Below are 25,218 nucleotides of genomic sequence, written 5' to 3'. Positions count from 1 at the left end.
ATTGTTTATACATTCACTCATTCATTAACTCACCACACATTCCTGAGCACCTTTAGGGCATATAGTTGGTTTTATGGCTGATGTTGAGGGACCAGGATGTGGCCCACATCTGAGAATAGGTTTGTTTTGCAGACAGATACAGGAGAGCCACTTAACTTTGGCAATGCACCACAGTCTGGCTGTCTAATCACATCAAGAAAAAGTGAAACAGGAGTTCTTTCCCCTGACCCATATGTCCTGCAATAGTAGGAAATCAGGAGAAAGGAGTAAATTTTTCTGTTTCCATGGAAACAGACCTGCTCATAAAGGCAAGAGATTTGCATAGCAACTACCTAGATAGTAGAATATGTTTGTCCTGCAGAATACATGTTGCTACAGAGGGCAAGAGGCACCATCTAGGTGGCTGGACACCAGAGAGAGGAAAAGCATAAATGTTTGGAATTGTTTTGTTCATAAGACACTGGGATGTGATTGAATATTTGCAGAAATGTTGTTGGTTTGATAAGGGGTAAAGAATTTTGATTTTTTAAAAACATAACTCCACAAACAGACACAAATCTACAGATGCTCTCAGAAACACTAACAGTCTTGTGGAGCATGCTGCCCTTGACATCCATAGAACTGGAGAGATGTGCGGGCATGGCTAACAAGAGGATGAAAGGGATGACTTCCTAACGATGAAAATAAAGACAGCAATGAAGCAATAACTGGCAGATATTGGGCACTTCCCAGGTGCCAGAGACTGTACTAATTGCTATCATGCATTGTCTCTTTTCACCCTCAGGACAAATGTGTGAGGCACACAAAGATTATAAGATGAGGAAAATGAGGCCCAGCAAGTTTAATAAAGTTGACTAAGATCATGTAAGTGATGAGAAACAGCCAAGATTTGAGTCCCTGTCTGTTGGACTCCAAAGTCTAGGCATTTAAATATTATGTTATATCCACTTCCTGTGAGGTGTTTACTGTCCAACTATTCCAAAGTGAATCCTTTAAGGTAACATAGCACTTATATGAGTCTTGATTATGCCATTTGTCTGCATCTCCACAGAATCCAATCATGTAATAAAGGAATTTTGTCACAAAGGAGTGTGTGATAGAAACCACTGACAGCTGGGCTTCCTTCCCTGCATCTTATTGTATAGAGGCCATCACCAGGCCAGCATCTACCATCAAGATGTGCAGTTCTACTTTGGGAAGTGGAATCACTGTGGTCATTTTAGGTTGACAGTCTCTTCAGAGAAAGTAGAAAGTGCACATGGCAGAGATGAGTCCAGAATGCCATCCATTCATCTGTTCAGGAAATATTTATTGAGGACCTACTCTGTACTAAAGATCTAGAAGTCAAAGATGTGGCCTCCACCATCATAGAGGGATTCACAGAGGGGAACAGCTCAGAAAACCAGTGCCACCTGTGTGCTTTAATAGAGGCACGCTCAGGGTGCCCTCAGCATGCCCTGGAGGAGCATGGGATTTGGTTTTTAATTAGATTAAAGGAGAGGGAAATACCAGGAAGTACTTTCAAGAGAAGTTAGTGCTCCCATTACATCTTAGGCAATGAGTAGGAATAAGACAGCCAGGATTATTCAAGGGGTAACTGTGGAAGTAGCCAGTAGACAACGGGAGTTTGCCAGTTTCAAGACATTTCAGCCACTTGATGATGAACAGAACTGAAAGGGAGCCAGTGAACAGGTGTGAAGCTTCAGCCCACATGAGTCCTCCTAAGGGCTGAAGCGAGACCCTTGCATTTCAGTAAGATTTTTACTGCTTACAAACTATTTTACACCATCATCGCATTCAATCCTTTTTAAGACAGACATTGCTATCCTCATTTTATAGACAAAGATGTTGTATAATATCCCCAAGTTTTCACAGCTCTGATGAGTGAGTCTGTAGTTCAAACTCTCGCCCCCCTTCCCCCCCCCCCCCACTACAACTCCAGGGACTTTCTCTGTACCTCCCTCCAAGGAGTATAAACTTACCAAGAAGTTCCGGGCTTCTGAAATATGCCCTGAGGACAAGGGATGCTACACTGGATATGGGTGGCTGCTGGGCAGGAAGAGTTGGAATAGATGGGGGTTAGGAGGACAAGCTTGGAGGACCTGGAGAGGAGGCCAGCAGTGGCAGGAACAAGAAGGCAGGGATGGTCCCAACTTCTAAGATGTAAGAGGGTCAGCCAAAAGGTGCTAGTGGTAAGGTTGCAAAGCTTTAAATCAAATGCTAAAATTTGAGTTCATTACCCCTGTTGGCCCACAGGTGCTAAAGACTCCTCCAGATCTTATCAGCTCCCCTCCATTAGCCAGGTTGCATTCTCCTCTTCTGACCAATCAGAAGAAGCCTCAGCTGTAAACAACCAGACTAACTTTGACCCTAGGAATTAGCCTCACCCACGTTTCCCGTAATATAGCTCTCTTCTGCAGTGTCATGATTACCTGTTACTTGTTTTCACTCCTTAAATTCTCCAAGTCCAATACTTGGCATGTTGCAGGAAAGTAAATATTAAAGGAATTACTGAAAAAAGCACAGGGCATGCTGAATTTTACCCCTGGCTAAGCTAGGAACAGAGAAATCCAAGTTCATGTATTGATTCTTCTAAATTTAATAAACATATATTAGCAAATTCTTGGTATTGAAGGCTCAGGAGAGCAAACACATGGTCTCTAACTTCTAGAGAGCATCTGACAGGGGCCCTCGATTAGATGGTCTGTACCAATTGAACAAGTTTGCAAACAACTGGCCTTTGGGTGTTCCAACTGTCCTTAAGTGATGGGAAAATCAAGACATGCTGTCTTTCATGGAAGCAACACACACCAAGAGTAAATAATTTTCTTCTGTCAGTGCAGCCCAACACAAATGCAGTACCACCAACCTGAAAGCCAACCAATCCTTAGAAAAGGGATTCACTGATATAAGGAGTTCACAGCTTACAGTCGGATCCTTTTAAAGGATATCTTCAAAAGGTCCCTCAGAAAACTGACAAAAAAATCTTTAAAAGCCAAACAATGAAAATGTAACTATAGGCTGTATATTTGACAATTTTAGATGAGAAATATCCTCTGAAGTCATTCTGCCAAAGGGGCTGCCCCGCTAAGAGCTGACTAATCCAGAGGACAGTGATGACCGAAAGTAAAGCTAGTCTCTTACTGGAGTCTTCAGAGACCATGGTTCTAAGAAGGAGAGTTATTTCACATCCTCATTTAGAAGAAAACTCAGGCAGAATAGCACACGCAGTCAAGGGCAAATCTTCAGTGGAACCTTGCTCTGTGGGGAGAGGGTGGTAAGGCTGCCAGAGACTCCTCTCTGAGGAAAATGTTGGTGCTTCTCTGGCTTCTTTGTTCTGGGTTCAGCAATACATTTCGAATGTGCTTCTCTCTGGGTTTTGTAATAAGATACTTATTTTCCCCTCTTTGAAGCTGCTGGTGCATCTCTTTTCATTGTGCATTCTCTCTGCAATGAAGTGGGAGCAGCCCTCCCATGACTCCCCTCCTGGGGGCTCTCTTGCCCTGGTGGTACAGAGATATTCCAAGGCAGGGAGCAGCCTCTGCCCTCCCTGGAGCCTCGTGAGCTGCCTCCCCCTCAAATCATCTCCAGCTAGATATTTTATGACGGTGCTGTGAAGAAAATGTTTTACAAAACTCTCAGAGGTGACAAGGAGTGTAAAAGAAGCTGATAAAGAGACTAAGGGGAGATCTGGGTGCTGCCTGTGGGGGTTTGAAGGGCTGCTGTGTGGAAGGGGGAGCAGGGCAGGAATCAAGGATTCCTGCATGGGTAGGTGAAGACAGGGCCGCAGTAGGATCCAGTCCAATGGCCTCATTGGACAATGGAGCTACTGAGTTGAAGTCACTTCCTTAGAAGTGATGGATAGACATGATAGAAAAGCTAAATATCCTTTTAAATAGGTGGCTACCCTACAATGGAATGGGTACCAATGGAAAAAGAACTCCTCTTCATTGCCAGAATATGAACAGGGGCTAAATGTCACTCATAGAAAGTATAATGGTTACTTTGATGTGTCCACTTGACTGGGCCACAGGGTGCTCCGGTATTTGGTTAAACATCATTCTGGGTATGTCTGTAAGGGTGTTTCTGGATGAGATTAACATTTGAATTTGTAGACTAAGTAAAACACATTGCCTCCCAAGTGTGACTGAGCCTCATCCAGTCTGTTGAAGGCCTGAATAGAACAAAAAGACTGGCCTCCCATGGGTAGGAGGAGATTCTTCCTGCCTGACTGCCTTCAAGCTGCTGCATCTGTCTTCTGTCCTAGGACTGTAATCTATGTCCTCGGCTCTCCTGGTCCCAAGACATTTGGATTCAAACTATAGCTGACCTTTGGCTCCCCTAGGTGTCCAGTTCACTGATGGAACTAGCTTGCATTTCTTTATCTCATTTCTTTATTATTAATGAAGAGAAGGTGATAATCAAGAATTTATTCATTAAGTCGATATAAAAATTCATATTTGACCAAAATTAGCTTCTCCCTTGCTGTGATGATGTTAGTTCATAACGTCCTTGGGAGCTTCCTAGGTATATTCTGAAACCAGGTTCAGTACAGGGAGGGCAGGGAGAGACCAAAGAAAGAGGCTGGCCACTCCAGGTTGGCAGGTGGCAGGTTTAATAAGCAAGGGAATTTACATATGAGGCTTGCCTTGGGCAGCTGCAAGATGACTACATCTCTGCACTTGTCTGCCAAATTTTAAAGGTTTTCATAGAAGTCTTAACTGGATTCAGTCACATGTACCATCTAGATGGTCTCAACACTACATTACTATCTCAAGGCTATGTATGTCCTTGGGGTAGTTTCTGGGAATGGTAAAGGCAAGCAGAATGCACATTCTGAGGACAGGAGAGGGGGTGAGGAGACTTGATTGTTAGCATCCAGCTCACAAGTCAACTGGTGGTCATGTTTTCTCTATGACTTCCCCCAATAGATGCTCATACACCTGGCCCATACTTTGGATCTACACAAACCTCATTGATTAGCTTTGATTGGTCCCATTTTGGCTGATAACAAGCTACACTGTATATCTCTTGTTCACAACCCCAAGGACATGCTTATGCAGTATTATTGAGAAGCTGGGTGATTGAATAAATGGTTGAATCAGGACTGAAACAGGGAAATTGAAGGAAAAGCTTGCTTAGAGGGTAAGATGAGGGGTTTGAACTTAGTAATTCTGTGATTGAAGAGACAACGAGATTTCTAATTAGAAATATCCAGTAGGGAATTGGAAATATGGGCCTGGTAAGAAGTGTCAGACTTTTAGGCACCTTCCCCATAGAGAAGTGAAGGTTGAAAGCATATGAATGAATGAAATATCAAAGGGGGAGAGCAGTGAGAGTTGGGCTAGGGCTTAACCATAAGGAACACACACATTTATGGAGAGAAATAATCTTCAACTCATCTCCACACATCATTCTTTGAGTGCTTACTGTGTGCTGAGTGCTATGTTGAATATGAGATTCAGGATTTTAAAAGATTAAACCTCTATTTTAAAAGTTATAACCTCTGATTTCATAGAACTTGTGGTCTACACTTACTGAAAAGATCAGAACATGCCAGGGGTGAAAGACAGCCCCAAAGCCACTCATTTTAACCCTACTATTATAGCTCAGTGTAACACAGCTATAGTCTGATCCCTCTAGGAGGAACAGCGGTCCTTCCTATTCTGGAGAGGCACTAAATCAGAATGTCCTTTGACAGCCCTCACAAATCTGAGGACAGACATGGTGCCTTCACACATTATATCATATGGTGTTCTAACTCCTCACTGTTGGGCTGCTTCCCTCTGAGAGCTCTTCATGTCAATGCCCATCATAAAGTACACACACACCTCAGAAGAGTCCATAAAGCTCTAGCTCTAGTCTAGTCAGCAAGGAAAAGAAGACAACTGTCTGATGCTGAGCACATAGTGTGTGCCAGACACGCACTTGCCTGGATGTTTCCTGGCCATTAAATGAATCATTATCTCATTAATCAATGAAGAGAGTCAGACCGCCTTGTTCTATATCCCAAACTTCTCTTAACATACCCCCAATTTTACTTACATAATTTTCCTAAAGACACTTACAACCTTCGTACATTGCTCTTGACCCACTTCTCCTTTTTACCATCCTCAATCTGGACATTGTTTTGGAAGCCTCAAAGATGAACATTTTGCAATTGGTTCATTGTTCCAATCTGTTGATTTCTTATCTTCATTGTGTAGTCCATCACTCTAGATAACTTTCTCAATTTCACAACATCCAAAAATGTGAATAGCGTATGGTCCTTATCTGACATACTATTAAATTTGAATAGGACTACATCCCTATCTACCCAGTTTTAGAGAGTTCTGAAGGTCAGACTCAGAAAAAAAGCTGTGAATACTGGGGATACATTTTCAAAGAGTAAGGTGGTTAGCCATGCCAAAGGAAGCAGGGAGGTCAACTGTGAGGTTCCTGGGAAGGTCCAAAGAGTAATTGCATGACTGTGGGGGGCACAGATGCCACACTGCAGGGGGTAAAGGCAAGAACAGGTAGAGATGAAGGGGAGGTAACCTTAGTGTACTGAATGAATTCCTTAAATGTGAACCCACCCTATTAACTGACTTCCTGCCACATACATGTATAGGCTTTAGACAGAAGCCAGGTCTTTCAGTGTTTTGAATTCTTTGAAAGAGTTTCTACTAAATTCAAATTCTACTGCCTATTAATAAAGGTGGTGTTATTTTTCATCAGCAATTTTATCCTTCTTACAATTGAACCACTTGGAAGAGTAAGGAATGAGACTGAGGGAGCAAGGCAAACTCAACTATCTTCGTCTTGGGTCATCGTTCCAGAATGGGCTCCATTCTTTGGTAGAAGAAGAGCAAGCATTTTCAGAATCTAATTTCTTGTTTGCTTGCTTGCTACTATGCAGCTTATTCATAGTTTTTATCTATGGAAGAAAAGCAGTGAAACAAAAAACAGGAAATTTCACCACCCTGCAGCAACTGTCAAAATGGTTGTTTTAGCAAGAAACTACATATTTACACTAACCACAATCCCAGTCCTGCTTTTTCGTTTCCTTTGCAGAATGATTGGTCAGAAAAGACAAGATGATACTGAGAATAAGGTCAGACAGGAATTCTTTCCTATTTCTGAGCCTGAAATATCATCCCTTAATAACAATAATGGAAGTAAATAGGTTGATTATTAAAGTAACACTTTTGACCATTTCCTGTATGATAGCCTCTGTATTAATAAATGTACATGTTTCTGACTATTTAAGTTTTCATAACTCCTCAAGGTCCATATGTTTATAATTTTATGAGAAAGTGAGGGATGGCACTAGACAGTGGACACAAGAGTCTCAAATCTTATCATGTTATCTTGTCCATACTTAACACACCCCACTCTCTAAGCATGGAGAACATACCCTCTGCACGTATCCAGCGAATGAAAGAAAAATAAATGAATGAATGTCAAAACAGGGAAGCAGTCAGAGAAGCAGAGCACAGCTTAGAAATAAGTTCTCTTTGGAGCACCAGGGTAGCTCAGTCAGTTAAGAGTCCAACTTTGGTTCAGGTCATGATCTCACAGTTTGTGGGTTCAAGCCCCACATTGGGCTCTGTGCTGACAGCTCAAAGCCTGGAGCCTGCTTCAGATTCTGTGTCTCTCTCTCTCTCTCTCTCTGCCCGTCATCTGCTCACATTCTGTCTCTCTCTCTCTCTCTTAAAAATAAATAAACATTAAAAAAAAGAAAGAAGTTCTCTTCATCACACAAGCAAATTACATCTGTGAAACAATAAATAAAGAAATCAGTCACAAACCTGGCAAGTATATTATTGTGCATCAACATAATAGCAAATAAGACAATAGAACAAATGAAATACATCCTGTAACCAGGGACCTTCTGTGGTTGGATCAAATCCATGTGTGTGGCAGAAGGGCATAGGGAAAAGAAACAGTTACATTTCACAACCAAAGGTCAGAAATAGAATAGTTGAAACAGTGGTTATTTAGGACCAATCTAGTAACACTTCTTGTGAAGTTGGCAATGTTATATGTGTGCTTGTTCAAGGAGGTAGCGCTAACTGCATATGCCTACTGAGTACTTGATACATGGCTAGTGTGACTAAGGAACTGGATTTTAATTTTGTTTTAATTTTAATTAATTTAAATTTAAATTAAACAATGAGGCTAATTACTCCTGTTCTAGACAGTGCAGAGACTGAGAATACAATGATCTTTTCCTAGAATCATGTTGTCCACTAAAAACAAAACAAAACAAAACAAAAAACTTGGTGTATTACATTAGCACCAAATCTGAACTGGAGAGCCATAGGATTTTCTCATTCTGGCTAAGAGGAGTAGAGATGTCTACACTAAAATGCTCAATCGTAAACAAAAAGGTGGAAGAACAATAATTCCAAGTTACTGAACATTACCTGAGACCAAAAAAAAGAAAACCAAAAACAGAAACAAAAACAAAAAAAAAACAAGAAGGGAATTAAGACCCTGACCTGCTTGCTAGAGCAAGGGTCCCAGGCACAGTGGGTGATGACCACCTGGAAATCACTGGGTGCTAGGTATCATTTCGCTGCAGATGATCCTCAGCTGTAAAGAGGTGAACTTGTAAATTCAGATCTTGGCCAACAGGTCAGACTTTGGAATGATAAAAGGAAGGGTCATTCCCACTGGCTTTGAAGTGAAGACTGTCAGAAATGCAGTTTGTGAGAGGAAAAGAAAGAGATCCTGAGAGAAGGAGGATGCCTTCGTTCTACCAAGTCTCCCTGATAGCCCTTTGCTGTTGTATCTGGGTTGCCCTGTGCACCAGCTCCTCTGTTTCTAGCTCTGTTCCCTGCTCTTTCGTCATCCCCTTTCTTCTCTATCCAAGGAATAAAATTGTTTCTCTCTGGCCCAACTCCAAGCTATGTGTGGGACAGAGATGACCGATTTCAAGCAAGCTCATTTCTTCTGGGGGCCCATAGGACAGTAGAGATGACTGTGTTCCCTCTGTGTCAACAACTGCTGTCACAGGGCAGGGCACTGCAATGAGGGAACATCAGCAACCTGAAGGCCTGACATTACTCTGTCAATGACAGATCCAGGAGTAGAGTGGGAAGTTCAGGGGCTGATCTGTGATACACTACCCAAAGGCAATAGAGGTCCAGAGAAAAGAGAGAATTTGTTTTCAGGTAGAATGCATGCATTTTTTCACCAAAATATAGGGCTTGGTAAGCTTGAAATAGAAAGTATCCATTTCTTTGTGGCAGTTTAGTGCAACCTAAAATTGGACAGAGATGGGCCCACAGCTAATCCTAACAAGAAAAGCATTCAGCAGCAAACAGAAAGATAATTCATCCATTAAAAGATGCTAGAGGAATAGTAGAATTGATGATCTTTCCCCAGGGCAAGGGGCCCTTCTGGCTGTCTACTACTTCAGGAAAAGTCAAGTTTGCAAGTGCATGTGATTTCTGATTTTCAAATACAAATTTTAGGGCTTAAGGCATTTTGTCAGAAGCAGCCACAGATGGTGGGCAAAGTATGATTTCTGGGTTCACAGTCCTCTGAGAGATGCTGTGCTACGAGGAACACTGAGAAGGCATCTTTAGTCAAAATGCTTCCCAGGCATGGGCTGACCATCCCTGTCTTCACCTTGATGCTGCCTGAAATGCTACCAGAGGTGGATCCCTTAGGGCCAACTAGAGTTCCTTTGGGAGACCATCGTTCTGTCTTCCTTCTACATGACTCAGAACCCACAGAATCTGGCTGAGTGCAGGGGCATCTGCATTAGGGAGTAAGAGGAGAGGCAATTTGGGAGCACATGGGCCTGGGACCCAAGGATTAGGGGAGACAACAGAACGGGAGGTGAAAGACCTCAGTGACAAATCTTCCTACTCAAAGTTTGCCTCAGGCCAGCCCTACTCTTGAAAATATGACTCTTGGTGAGACCCAAGCTCTGGACTGATACACTGGCTGCTTTTGTAACAGCTCCTCTCCAATGTCATACACGCATCTCGAAATGACCATCAGACCCCAAAACTATACTCGCCCTCCCCCACACCACCCCATCTTCTCCTTTTTCTATTCCCATTTCAGAGAGCGTGGCCCCCACCACTCCATCAACTGGCCTCAGAAACATCAAGATGGCCTTCAACCTTTCCCTTATCCTCACCTCTGCATCAAATTCGTCACCAGATCCTGTTTATTCTCTTGAGTTTACGCACCCCCCCACCCCCGCTCCACTTGCTCCTATTTGAATTTCTATTTCTACTGTCCTAAATCAGATCATCACTACCTCTTGCCTACACTGTGGCAATAGTCACCTTCGGGTTTCCCTGCTGCCAGTACATCCTACACACTGACAAAACTGGGCTAGCTTGGTGAAAAATAATAACTCGGATAATATTTCCCTGCTCACAAACCTCTACTGTCTCCTTATCATATACAAAAGAAAATAAAAACTCCGAAACTGAGATTTTAAGATCTTCCCTGTTACAAGTGGAATTGTATCCCTCCCAAAATTCATATATTGAAGTCCTAACCACAGTACCTCAGCATGTGGACATCTTTAGAGAGAGCCTGTAAAGAGATGATTAGAGCGAAGTCTTTGGGGGTGGGTCTCATCCAATAACACTGGTGTCCTCATAAGAACAGGAGCCCAGGACACACACACAGAGGGAAGACCATGTGAGGACATGGAAAAAACAGCCACCTACAGGCATGGATAGAGCCCATGAAAGAAGCCAACCCTGTTAACACCCTGATCTCCAGCATCCAGAACTGTGAGAAAATATATTGTTGTTGTTTTAGCCACTCAGTATTTGCCATGGAAGCCCTAGAAAACTAAGGTACTCCCCAAATAGTCCCCAAATTTGTGTGTTCTAACTAATCTTCTAGTACCTATCCTCACTGGCTTATTCACCCTAAGACCTAGTCTCACTGGTTCTTACCTGAGTTATGGTCTCTGACCTTCTGTCTTTGCTGTGATGACCACTCTGCATAGACTCCCCTTTTCCCCATGTTTGCCTCTGGATCTACTTCACATCCCATATCCTCCAAAAATATTAATAAAACATTCTAGATGAATGCATTCCTCTTTGCCCTACACTTGTACTGTCTTCCCCAAATCCATTATCCCCTTCATTTCTCCTTAATTTTGTTGGAGAGGTGCATAGGTAAAAAATTCATTTCTTCTCTTCTCATTCAACAGGGGCTTGAATGGTACATTTCTGGCCACTGACATATTAGTGGAGGTTGTTAGGAGAGATTCAAGGAGAACACCCTTAAAATGGGCAGCCACAGTAAAACAACACAAACACACAGCTCTGGGGGCTGGAAGTCTGAGATCAAGGTACCAGCACAGTTGGCTTCTCTGGAGGCTTCTCTCCTTCACTTGCAGATGACACCCTCTTGCTGTGTCCTCACATGGTCTTGTCCCTGTGAACATGCATCCCTGGTGTTTCTTCCCCTTCTTATAAGGACACCAATCATATTGGATCAGGTCCCAACCTAACAGTCTCATTTGAACTTAATCACCATTTCAAAGATTTTATTTCCAAATATGGTTACATTATGAGGTACTAAGGGCTAAGGCTTCTGATGTACTGACTTTGGGAGGTCACACAATTCGGCCTATAACAGCCTTCATAATGTGGTGTACATTGTGTGTGTGTGTGTGTGTGTGTGTGTGCCAGTTAATACAAAAAATGATTAAAACTGAAGGGACATTAAAAAATACCTCATTTCAAACTTCCATTGTATACATGAAGAGATTCAGCAGTGATTTAGTGCCCACATTGGGCCTGGAACCAGTGAATTTCCAGTATACAACATTCCACTACAGATGTAAAAGTGAGGACACTTTTTAAAAGTTTTTTATGTATTTTTTGGGGGGGGAGGGAGAGGGAATCCCAAGCAGTCTCTGTAGTGCTGAACCTGATATGGGGCTCAATCTCACAAACTGCGAGATCATGACCTGAGCTGAAATTGTGCTTAACCAACCAAACCACCCAGGCACCCCAAAGGTGAGAACATTTTAGTTTAAAAGATAGGTCTGGAACATTCCATGGAAACGAGGACACAGTAGATTATCAATCTCCATTCAATGTTTTAAATAGTATTTCCTAAACTATTTTCTAAAGAACATTAGTCTTGCAAATTATTAATTGCCATTTTATGATACAAAGTGTCTATAGTTAAATGAGTTTAGGAAATCAGAGATGGAGAGAGAAAAGAAAAACAGGAAGAAGGAATAAAAAGAAAGAAAAGAAATTTGGCATAAAAAAAGATATATAGATCAATGGGACAGAATAGAGAGCCCAAAATTAAACCCATGTATATATGATCAATTAATTTTCAACAAAGGAACCAAGAATATACAATGAAGAATATACAAAGTACAGTCTCTTCAATAAGTAGTGTTGGGAGAATTAGATATCCAAATGCAAAATATTTAACTAGACCCTATCTTACACCATACACAAAAGTCAACTCAAAATGCATTAAGTACTTGAATATAAGCCATGAGACTGTAAAACTCCTAGGCAAAAACATAGGGGGTGAGCTCCTTGACATTAGTGTTGACAATAATTTTTGGATTTGATACCAAAAGCAAAGGCAACAAAAGCAAAAAATAAATGGGTGGGACCACACCAAACTAAAAATCTTCTTCACAGCAAAGGAAACTATCAGCAATACAAAAAGGAAACCTATAGAATGGGAGAAAATATTTGCAAACCACATATTCAATATGGGGGTTATATCCCAGGTATATAAGGAATTCATATAACTGAATACCAACCCTCCTCACCCCCCAAAACAATAAAAAATAGGCTAAGAACTTGAATAAACATTTTTCCAAAGAAGACATACAAATGGCCAGCAAGTATATGAACAGGTGCTCAACATCACCAATCATCAGAGAAAGGCAAATTGAAACCAAAATGAGGTATCACTTTACACCTGCTGGGATGTTATTATCAATAAGAAATACCAAGTGATGGCAAAGGTGCGGAGAAAAGGGAAACCATGTAAATGGGTGCAGCCTCTGTGAAAAACAGTATGGAGTTTCCTCAAGAAACTAAAAACAGAGCTACCCTATGTTCTAGCAGTCCCATTTCTGGGTACAAATGTAGAGGAAATGAAATCACTATTTCAGAAGATATCCATACCCCATGTTCATCACAGCTTTATTCACAGTAGCCAAGGTATGAAGGACAAAGTAAGCATCAGACAACAGGTGAACAAAGTAAATGTGGTATATATACATAAAATGGAATACTAGCTTTTAAAACAAGGAAATCCTGGGCGTCTGGGTGGCTCAGTCAGTTAAGAACCCGATTCTTGGTTTCAACTCAGCTCATGATCTTGCAGTTCATAGGTTCGAGCCCTGCATTGGGCTCTGCACTGATGGTGTGGGGCCTGCTTGGGATTCTCTCTCTCTCTCCCTCTGCCCTCCCCTGCTCATGCTCTCTCTCTCAAAATAAATAAACTTAAAAAAAAGGAAAATTCTGTTATTTATGGGAAAATGGATGGACCTGATGGGCATTATGGTAAACATGAGCCAGGCAAAGAAAGACCAAAACTATGCAATATTACTTATGTATGGAATCTTAAAAAAAAAGATAAACACATAGAAACAGAGAGTAGAATAGATGGTGATTGCTAGGGGCTAGGGAGAGGGAGAAATAAGGGGAGGCTGGTGAAACAGTACAGACTTTCACTTATAAGATGAATAAAGTCTGAAGATCTGGTGTATAACATGGTGGCTGTGGTTGATAACATTGTATGATACAATTAAAATTTGCCAAGAGAGTAAAATGTAAGTGATTTCCAAAAAAAAGGTAAATACGTGAGGTGATGGCTGTGTTAATTAAAACTTGATGGTGTGAATCCTTGTATAATGTCGACATATACGTGTATCAAATCATCACATAGTACACTTTAAATATATTTCAATTTTATTTGTCAAGTATAACTCAGTAAAGAAAGAAATTAACATAGTGCTCCATAACAGACAACTTAAATATAAAAACTATTTAACAAACGAGAAAGAAAGAAAGAAAGAGAGGAAGGAAGGAAGGGAGGAAGGAAGGAGGAAGGAAGGAAAGAAGGAGGAAGGAAGGAAGGAAGGAAGGAAGGAAGGAAGGAAGGAAGGAAAAGAAAGGGGCAAATAAATGTGTGACTCTTTCTTATTTAACTTGGTTTAAACTACAGAAAAACACATCCCGTGGATCAGATACTCTTTTTAGGGGGTGGCCCCTGCAGTGAAATAGCTGTGTAGGTGGCATTTACACCTGCAATTTCTGTTTTATAAGGGAAATAAATTTGCCTGTTATGTGAGAAACAGTGGAAAATGAGCAGTTCTTTCTGCATGCTGAGATCTCACCTTGAAGTCACGAAGGATAATGGCTAATAAAGCTTTGGAGTGGGAGATACTGCGCCTGCAGCCAGCCCTCTCCTGATGAGCCGAACTGGGAAATATCAGTGCACGATGAAATGTCACTGTACCGATGATGGCTCACTAAGCGTGAGGTCATGAGGCAGGGGCTGCCTACAACGATGAAACACAAATGCAACTTCTTTAGTTTCCTCAGCCCCTCTGCAGGTGATGCTACATATGTAATGTGGCTGTTTTTGGCCATTTAGGGAAGGGAGAGGTGAGAACCACATTTATGCATGCCTCATTGCTTCTGCCTTGAAGGAAGCCATAATCTCAGGTTTATGACTGCCCCAAAGCCATCAGATTGTTTTTTAAAGATCAGAGTTACAAAATCTATTTTCCAAAATGCATTTTCTTGCCCCACTTAGATTGGAATGAATGAAAGTTACAGAGTATAACAAGAATAAATACCATGACATTTTTTTCTCCTGGAATCCTAAAATAAACATACTGACAGAGTTAATATGTGGACATTAATATTTTAAGGTGTGAACCTAAAAAATCTGATTTTTAAGGATTATAAGTAGAAATAGCCTTTTTGTATGAAAGTCATGTATTTCTGGTTTTACATGAAAATGTCTTAGAGAGAACTGAGTTGGTGAAGTGTAAGAGTGAGTTTTGCATATTTTTAAATGAGGTTGTTTCTCCATTCATTCATACAGCAGATGTGTATTGAGAATCTGCTGGGCATTATGGTGTTAGAGGAAAAGGATGACCGGCCATTTCAGCTTCCCTGGGACTGAGCATTTTCCTGGGACATAGGGTTTCTAGTGCTAAAACTGGAATGAGATGGCCACCCTAGTCAGAGTGGAGGCATCAGTGATAGATACAATATGACTGAGTAGTTCCTTAGGAAGAATATTTACTCCATTTGTTTGTAGGAACACAAAATAGGCTGTAATCAAATAATTCTGGAAGTATTCTGACTTCAATTTAAAAGCCTCTTGAATCTGCTGGTAGAGGAGATTAAGGGAGTGCTCTAGAACTATTTGGCTAGGAGTAATAATTTTCAAAACACAATGAGTATAACAGTTTTGGTATGATTGGGAAAAAGCAAAGGGAGGAAGGAAAGAAGGAAAGAAGGAAAGAAGGAAGGAAGGAAGAAAAGTAGGAAAGAAAAAATAAAGAAGAAAACTGTAGTGCCAAGCTTAGGTGGACAGAGTTTATAGGATACAGCCTAGAATTTTACTCCAGAATTTTACTCTCAGGAAAACATCAACACATTCACTACAGTCCTGCAAGGGGTAATTCAGTCTTGTTAACTTACAAAAATCTGTGGTGTGGGTAGAAGCAAAAACCAGTATAGTTGCCACATCTTTAGCTACTCCAGTTTGCAAAAGAGACCAGGTCTCCTCTGTTTTGTTCAGCACTGCCGTCCTGGCATCCAGACTCACACCTGCATTACAGGTGTTCAGTAAATGTCAGTTAAATAAATGAATAAATAAGAATGAATCCCTATGATTATACAATTGATGCTTATTGTGTATTACATGCTTTATGCTTCGCTTCTACACAACTTATGATTTCTTGAAATAACTACTGTTTCTTTGCCCACAGTTAGCAACCTATTTGTACTTATACACATTGAAAAGTGTTGTGTTTTTGTTTTTGTTTTTTTCTGCTGCATCTGACTTTCTTAGAACTATACAGACTTATTGCTTAATCTGAGAGTTTACCTGAAAGCAGATGCAGTCTTTAGAACAATGGTGTATATGGTTTTAGTGTGCTGTCTGTTGTATTTGGGGCTGCAGAGGAGTTGTTCAGTGTCTCTGAGAGGTAAATCTATTTCTGATGCCTGCTCCCCCACAGAAAACGTAGCAGTGTGCAGTATGGCACGGAGCCTGCTCAGGTGGTGGCCGTGTCCTCACATTCAGATTCAGTTTGGGAACCGAAGGGAAACAATAGCACCAGTCTGTGGGGCACAGTTGTGACATTGTGCCTTGGTGTCTCTTCTATGGACTGAGGCCACCCTATGTCAGCCACTGTCAACATTTTGGCCACTCAGTGCTTTCTTACATTCCAGCCCTCTCCCCTAAGGCCATGTCCTTAGGATGTGTTAGGGGGGCCTACAAAAGGATTTCCTAAGGTGGTTTGTTTTAAAGCACTGAGCACCACTCAGATCTATTACACTGGTTATTCTGTTTGCATCTTCCAGACTTTTTCTTCGCTTTTCTCTGCTTGCTTCATGCCCGGCCAGGCTGCCCCTTGCTAACTGTGTCCCTGGCTCCTAGACTGCTGCCTGGCTTTGAGTCAGGTTTAGTGAACAGGAGGCCCCAGTGGGAGATGAAAAAAAAGGAAGGGCAGGGGTCCAGCCCCTGTCCTGCTTTGTCCCCACATCTCTGGAGCTCTTGCCTCCTCATGTCTGTTCCTGACAGATTGCACCTCATTGTGGCCCAGCCCCATCATGGCGCAGGCTCTCACCTGGGCTCGGGTAACACCATCTCCGTCTTCTTCAGCCCCAGGAGCAGAGATGCCATTCTGCTGTCACTGGTCTCCAGGTGCCTAAACACCCTTGTTGGCCTTCTTGACCCTGTTCATGCCCTCATCTTAGTCCCTTCAGCTGAGTCATCTGGGATGAATCCTGTCCACTGAAGAGAGCCTAACAAATATGGCTGCTAAATCAGACTTTCTGGCAGCAGGACCCAGGAACCTGCTTTTGTCCCCTTTGTATTAGTATTATTTTAAATTGTGGTAAAACATAACATAAAATTGACCATTATAACTCTTTTTAAGTGTACAGTTCACTGGCATGAAGCACATTCACACTTTCATGCAACCGTCACCACCACCCTCTGTCTCAGAACCTTTTCTTCCTCCCATACTGTGACTGTGTCCCCACTAAACACTAACTTCTCATTCTCCCTCCTCACCCCAGCACCCACCCTTCTACTTTCTGTCTCTGTGAATTTGACTACCTTGGGTACCTCATGTAAATGGAATCATACAGTATTTGCCTTTTTGTGTCTGGCTTATTTCTTCAGCACAATGCCCTCATGTTGTAGCCTGTGTCAGAATTTTCCTTTTAAGCCAGCATGCTATTCCATTGTCTGTGTTTACCACCTTGGCCTCATCCAGTCATCGGGCAGCAGACACTTGGGAGGCTTCCACATTTTGGCCGTGGTGACTAAAGCTGCCGTGTATACATTAAACCCATATCTGAACCTGCTTTTGAAATAGACTGCCCAGGTAGTTCTTACTCCCTTTCATGTTTAAGAACCATTGCCCTTGGAGACTTGCCTATAAGAGACCTGACACCATTATTTGTGTTCTTTGGCCAAAAGTTTATAAATGTTAAGACGTTACCTTGTCTAGGGCATTTTATTTCTAATTATAGAATGAAACATTAGTCCTCCCGGTTGATTTCAGGCACCAACTACTGAACAGATAGGGAGATATTTTGGTGGTTCAGGGGACTCTCTTCTTGCACAAATTATGTCCCGAAGGCTTATCTAAGGGCAAACACATTTTAAAGTTGCCGATATTTAGAAAGCACTGAGTCAGAAAGGGAACTAGTTGCCCTCTCTGAGCCTTCTTGACATTTGCCGTTACTCAGACTGCTACACAGAACACTTACCCATGGCCTCTCTTTGCCTGTATCACTCACGTTATACACGCAATGCTCTCTAAGGGCATGATCCTTCAGTTAAAATCTATCTCTGTCCCCTAAAATAAGTGTATGATTAGGGGGTATTTCTGTCTGTAGGCTCTTTCGGGACTGTCACATGGGTTTCACACCTTGTCCTTACAATAGCCCTGGAATGGCAGGTAAGACCTTCAGTATCACAGGTAGGGAAACTGACTCAGTGTAAGTAAATTTTATACCACCAGTGAGTATCAGATCCAGATCTCAAACCCAGATCTGATTTTAAAACCCATGTTCTTCCCATTCTTCCATGCTGCTTTCCAAGTTTATGGCAAAACATTCCCCCTTTAGAAAATTCTACAACAATCAGCATTATGTGGGGCATAGTCTAGAACACTAAAATCTATTCAAAGCACCAAAAAACTGCATCTCATAATTTTTTGGCTTTTCAAAATCATTGCTCATTCCATTTGTTAGAGTGTTTTTTTTTCATACAAATATCTGCAACAATTTTGAATTCCCCAAAACCATTCATAGATGATAAATACCATGCTGCAAAAGCATTAAACTTGCACAAAAATACTTTATAGCTTAATACTTGTTTGTTACAAATAAGAATATATACTGAAGTGAAAAACATTTAATTTTTTTTAGTGTTTATTTTTGAGAGAGACAGAGCATGGGGGGGGAGGGGGAGAGGGAGTTTATTTTTGAGAGAAGGAGACAGCACGAGCAGGGGAGGGGCCGAGAGAGAGAGACAGAACCCAAAGCAGGCTCCAAGCTCTGGGCTATCAGCACAGAGCCTGACGTAGGGCTCAAACCCACTAACTGTGAGATCATGACCTGAGCCAAAGTAAGACACTTAGCCAACTGGGCCACCCAGGGACCCCTGAAGTGGAAAAAAAAATTAAATTAGATACCATTTTGTTGCAGGAGGTTTCTTGCAGTCCAATTCCCAAGATGAGTTACCTGCCTACCCTATAAACTCTGCCCAAATTGCCCTGTATTATTATTTGTTTACCTGCCTTTGGTCCTCACAATACCTTAAGCTCTTTGAGGGTGAGGTTTGTGTTTCCCAGAGTCCAGTCCTCCTGCAACAGCTTCCCAGCTGTCTTAGCATGAGAGTGTGAGTGCATGGCTGTGGAGAAAGCAGTGGGATGTGCACAGCAGTGAGGCACAGGAAACCTTGTCTGGAGCAGGGGGGACATGGAAGGGGGCAAAGAAAACCTGGGCATCTAATTTTTTATTGTGTTTGAGTACCTGTGTGTAATGCCAGCTGCGGTGAGCATTTCCAGACAGCATCTGAGAAGTAGTCGATGCTAACACTGAGTATAGATTTAGCTAAATCAGAAGGGGAAAAAATTTGCTATTTATTTATGAGAATTGACCGTCTGAAATCTATGCAATAATACAATATTATATATGTATATATATACACACACACATACATGTGTGTGAATATATAGTTAGATTTTTTATTTTGTTGTAAATTTGGAATCAATTATAGCAGGATACCCTATACATGTTTATTGTCCTTGTTTGCTCTAGGAGCATGCTTGTCTATTTGAGGCTCAGAAAAATAGACTGTACTCAGGGAAATAGATGTGTTCCCGTGATGCTGCAGGGCCCAAGACTGAGGCCATCCAAATCCAGCTGGGGTGTAGAGGGTTGGAGAAGATTGCTGGAGATGTCTGAACTATGTTTTAGAGGATAAAAGAGTATGGCTTGATGAATAAAAGTGGGAAGGGGATTTCAAGCCCAAGGGACCATATCTGAGATCTTTAGTTACTAGAGAGTCATGAGACCTGGCTCTGTAAGTCATAAGTGCTAACCCATTGTGTCGCTTAACAGCCACAACTTATATCCTGAACACATCTCCTAAATAAGTGCCTTGTGTGCCATTTCCACTTATATCACCACATTTGCATTTTCCTTCAAACATCTTTCTTGCCCCTTCTTTTGGAACATTTCCTGTTGATACTCCAATAAGGCCAAAAACTTGGTGGGCATATTTAAAGAAGAGATACATTTTCAATTAAAATATTTTAGATTACTTTAGATATTAAAGGCATGCATCTTCTGATAGGAAGGGTTACTTTAGGGGTTTTTGGCAGAAGGTGGGTAAGAGCTTGGTGAATGGAAAGGGAAGGGCTATATTCTAAGGCCAGAGAAAGGAAAGTCAAGCAAGCTGAGAAAAGAAACCATGGGGGTGGAAACTGACTCCGTTCATCACCCTATAGCCATGTGTTAGGCTGCCTAGGGATGTGTGTGTGTGTAAGAGGATCCAAAGGTATCCTCAAACAGGATACTCTATGACTGTATGTCCTGGGAATAGTGCAACCTCTCCAGGCACAGGAGAGAACAGAAGAGTACAGTGGGGGAGATAAATTTATGAAAGGCTGTTTTGCTTAAATCAGTATGGCCTCAGGGGAAATTGGTTTAGCCCTGTAATAATTTAAGTATGACTGTAGTTCTGGAAATAATTGCCCTAGATTTAATGGACTTTGTTCAGAGGAAATTCACTTTTTCCTTCTTGATAAGATCAGGTAGATAAGTACATAATTCCCATACCATTCCCAAGGACTAGGTTAGGTGGCCAGGGAGTAGTCAGAAGACCTGGTTCTGAAACAGACATTACCTCAGTTGGTAATGTCTGGAGATATTTTTGGTTGCTACAATTTAGGGAGGGGTCGCTATGGGAATCTAGTGGGTAGAGGCCAGCATGCTAATAAACAGCCCTCAGTGCACAGGACAGCCCCCACAGTAAAGAATTCTCCAACTCCAAAGTCCATAGTGCCAAAGTTGAGAAACCTTGTTCAGGAAGGAAAATCTGATACTCAACAGACGAAACAGAACTGCATTCTTCTCTGTAAGTCTGGCTGGGGAAAGTTATGGCAGGTTCCATGCCCTGAGCTATGGAGGATTAGGGATGGTATGTTCATATGCTTTTCCCCCCTTGTAAAGTATACACTTTTAAAGTGAACTATCATTTCTCAATAGATTTCACTTAAGATGCTGAAATAAACTCTAATTGAATGCACCATCTGGAAACATTGAACTGCATGAAGAAAGCAGGGGGATCAATTCACATCATCCTCCACACCCTCACTGGGTAAGTCTAAGTGTGAAATGCCTATTTACTCAAGAGTTATCATGCCGGGCATTTTGAAATGCTTTCTTTATAGAAGCTACATTCAATGTGGCAATACCACTACTCTGTTATACATTGCATTTTAAGGGAAACTGAGGTATTGTTGAGGTCATATCTCAAGGACAGTAGGGGACCTGGGATCATAAATTGGCTCTTGTGGGTTCTGGGTCCAGGTTTTACATTCAACCCATTAGTGCATTTTGCTCATTATGGGGGTTTCTACTATGTGTAGGTGTTCCATAATAAACCTCTTCAAGAGAGGCTGTTACAAATCCTACCTGTAAGATTAAATGAGACAATGTTTAAGAAATTATCTCATGTAAAGTAGATGCCCAGGAAACGTATCCGTTCTCTGAAAGGAGCAAGCTAATGCTGAGTGGCAGCAGTGGGGAGACCTTGAAATTGAATGTCACCTCTAAGCCACTCCTTCTCCTGAGTCCATTTCCTAAATTGAAGCAGATGGTGATTGAAAGTTAAGGAGGTTTGCTCTGTCCCGATCTGAATGTGTTTCATTTGGGGTAAAACAGGGGAGTAATACAAGTGGCATCCAAACTGCCTTGTCTCAATGCTCCAATGATCACAAGAACTAATTGCTGTGCTAACAAGAATGAGAATTTGTTCAGACTTGCTGGATCAATGGACTCATTCAATTTTCTGCATGCACAGCTCAGTTCTGCTCTTGTCCCTTGCTGTGCATTCCAAAGAGGCACCAGTGTGGGGAAACCTCCAGGTGGCTGCAAGCCCTTATTCCACAGCTTCGGATAGCCCTTCAGCAAGGGAGAGACTGCAGGCTGATTTCAGCCACTGCCATCTTTTTCTGTTCCCCTGTAGCCTCCCCTCCCTGTCCTTCTATCTGTCAAGTTTTGTTTTTTTTTTCAAATTCAAAATAGGTATAGTGCAAGTAGAATAATTCCTGAGAGGCTATATAAAAATCAAGTTTTGTTCTTGTTGGACAGCTAAAGGAATCAAGATCTTGGAGGGAGGTTAGAATGTAAGAAAAGAGGGGCACCTGGGTGGCTCAGTCAGTTAAAACAACTGAATCTTGATTTTGGCTCAGGTCATGATCCCAGGGTTGTAGGATTGAGCCCCGCATAGGGCTCTATGCTGGGCATGGAGTCTGCTTGAGATTGTCTCTCTCTTTCTCTCTCTCCCTCCCTCTCTCCCTCTGCCCCTCTCTCCTGCTCGCACTTGTGCTCTCTCTCTCTCTCTCTAAACACACACACACACACACACACACACACACACACACACACACAGAGACAGAGAGAGAGAGAGAGAGAGAGAGAGAGAGAGAGAAACTAGTGTACAATCTAATATCAGAGACATTTTATTTTCCTGTATAGAGATGGACTTCAGTTTGGATGGACCATCCCACTGTTCCACTGGAAGCATTTTCCTAGGCAAGGCTTTTGTTATTGGGTTGATTTAAGGAAGGGCTCTCAGTGTTTCACAGAGTAATGTTGTTTCTTTCTATAGGAGGATGCTTGGCATTGCCTGTCTTTGAAGATAGACTTTTATGGGTTGCTCAAATACTACTATGAACTCAATGTTCCTATATACTCTTACATATAAAATCCATTATATAATCCTATCTTCCAATTAAAATGCTGATATAAGTAAAAGTCCTTAAAGGAGATGATCTGAACAACCTTCCTGGAGTGGCAGGGAGACCAGACTGAATTTAAGCTGTGTTTTCCCTGCACTCATACATACCTAGATGTGTTTGGGACACTTGCAGATTGTGGTAGACAAGAATTTGCTTAAGCAAAAGAGACATTCATCTGGATTCTTTTGGCTGTAAATTTAAGAAATCTATTTTTTTAAGGGGTGGGGGAAAGTGTGATGACTCTTCCAGTTAATGTGAGCTTTGGGCTTGACTGGACCCAAGTGCTCAATATTATCAAGAATTTCCGTCTCTTGACAGGAGGCTCTCTGTTGGCTTTATTCTTTGACACAAGTTAAGGACAAATTGGCTGTTCACACTTCCACCAGCTTCAAGCCTGGTGGAAAGAGATAGGAAAAGAGCTGATTTTTCAACCAGCAATAGAGCAAAATTTTTGAAAATGAATTTCTTTTTTTTAAAGTTTATTTTTGACAGAGAGAGAGCATGAGTGGGGGAGGAGCAGAGGAGGAGGAAAAAAAAATCCCACACAGGCCCCACACTGTCAGAGTGGAGCCAGATGAGAGGCTTGAACCCACAAACCTGTGACATCATGACCTGAGCCATAATCAAGAGTTGGACGCTTAACCAACTGAGCCACCTGGGTGCCCGAAGACTAAATTTCACTGCTGTGGTTCTCACCTCTACCATCTACTCCCCTGAAATGATTCTATTCAAAGTCACCAGACTAGGGCAACTATACATCTCAGTTTGTCTGAGGTGGTCCCTGATCACATCTGCTGTCTGGGAACAAATATTAGTAACACTCTGTTGTAACCATCCTCTAGGAAGGCCCCCAGTTATCCCCTAGGATGGCCTCCAAGTATTCACCCTCCTCTGTGGTCCCATCCCAGATTGAGTAGGGCTGACCTGTGTAATTATTTCAGCATTGCTTTCCTGGATCACTTGCACTGAAGGAAATCAGATTCCTTGTTGTCAGGACACTCGAGTTGCCTATAGGTAAGCCCATGGGGGGAAGTATTGGGGCCTCCAGCAACAGCCAACACTAACTTGCCATGTGGGTGAGCCACCTTGGAAACACATCTGACAGCCCCAATCCAGCCTTCAGATGACTGTGGCTCTGACCTGCCAGAGTACCTGAGTGCTATCTTGTGAGAGATTCTGAGATAGAACTGTGCAGAAAAGCCACTCCCAACTTCTAGACCCACATAAACCATATGAGATAATAAATGTTTGCTTTATATGAAGTCACTAAATTTGGGGGGATAATTTGTTACACAACAGATTACCAATACACATCATCTTTCATCCTTAAAAGTGTCTCTGTTTGAGAAATAAATGTTCATTTGCTCTACCAATGACTTCTATATGGACAACCTTCCTCTTAGATTCTCAGCCAATCTTCAGAATCATTTTGTTCCTTGTGTCACCAGCATTTGCTACAGCTGATCACCCCCTGCTCTTTGATATGCAATCTTGACTGAATCTTTGGGGTACCACACTCACTGGGCTGCTTCTGCTCAGGTGCTTTTGTGCATGCCCATCATTTCTTCAGTTCTGTATGTTGCAGGTCTCCAGGATCTTTCAGAAAAAGTACTCAGACCATTTCTCCTATCTATTAATGCTTAGTACCTATTCAACCTCACTTAGTTCCACTGATTTGTATGATGAAGATGTCCAATTTCAAATCAGCAATTCCAATCTCTGCCTATACTCTAATCTTGCATATTCAGCTGCCTAATCAAAATCTCCACTAGATGCTTAGCACGCATCTATTTTTAAAATGTTTGTTTGTTTGTTTGTTTATTTACTTACTTACTTACTTATTTAAAGAGCATGAGAGGAGGTTCAGAGAGTGAGACAGAGAATCCCAAGCAGGCTCTGTGCTGTCAGCACAGAGCCTGATGCAGGGCTTGAACTCATGAACTGTGAGATCATGACCTGAACTGAAATTAAGAGTCACATGCTTAGCTGACTGAGCCACCCACGCACCCCTGGATGCTTACCAGGCATCTTGAAATCAACATTGTCTGTAACTAAAGTTTTAATCTTACCCCACCAGTCTGCTTCTCCCTTCGACTTCCAATCCCAATCAACTAACATCATTCCTCAAGTTAATCAGGCTAAAAATACCTGGAGTCAGCCTAATTCTCTTTCTCTCCCACCTCACATCCAATATATAGTAAATTTTAAGTCTAACCATGTTCCCCAATCCCACTGCTATTACCCTGATTCAAGTGACCATCATCTTTCACCTGTATTACTTCAAAGCTCCCAAATTTCTCCCTACATCCCCGTTAGGCTCCCTTCAGTCTATTTGCTACACCCCAGCCAGAGTGTGATGATTCTCAAATGCAAGTCACATCATGCCACTTTTCTCCTCAACTCCTCACAAAGGCTTCTTGTATAATTCAGAAGAAAATCCAAATTTCTTCCCAAAGCCTATAAGACTCTGT

The 25,218-nt window shown here is 41.9% G+C and overlaps 1 long non-coding RNA gene across 1 annotated transcript in view; it reads left to right on the top strand.

Moving 5' to 3' along the window:
* Positions 1–1,151: 1,151 nt before the first annotated feature.
* Positions 1,152–25,218, top strand: part of LOC128315677 (uncharacterized) — a 68,852-nt gene continuing 44,785 nt past the window's right edge. The window contains exons 1-2 of the long non-coding RNA XR_008298707.1: positions 1,152–1,752; positions 20,991–21,102. This is a non-coding gene — a long non-coding RNA (uncharacterized LOC128315677). The remainder of the gene's footprint in view (positions 1,753–20,990; positions 21,103–25,218) is intronic.

Source organism: Acinonyx jubatus, chromosome B2 (assembly GCF_027475565.1).
Source record: "Acinonyx jubatus isolate Ajub_Pintada_27869175 chromosome B2, VMU_Ajub_asm_v1.0, whole genome shotgun sequence".
NCBI classification, from domain to species: Eukaryota; Metazoa; Chordata; class Mammalia; order Carnivora; family Felidae; genus Acinonyx; species Acinonyx jubatus.
Note: the sequence above shows the minus strand (reverse complement) of the source record. Positions and strands in the feature narration are given on the sequence as shown.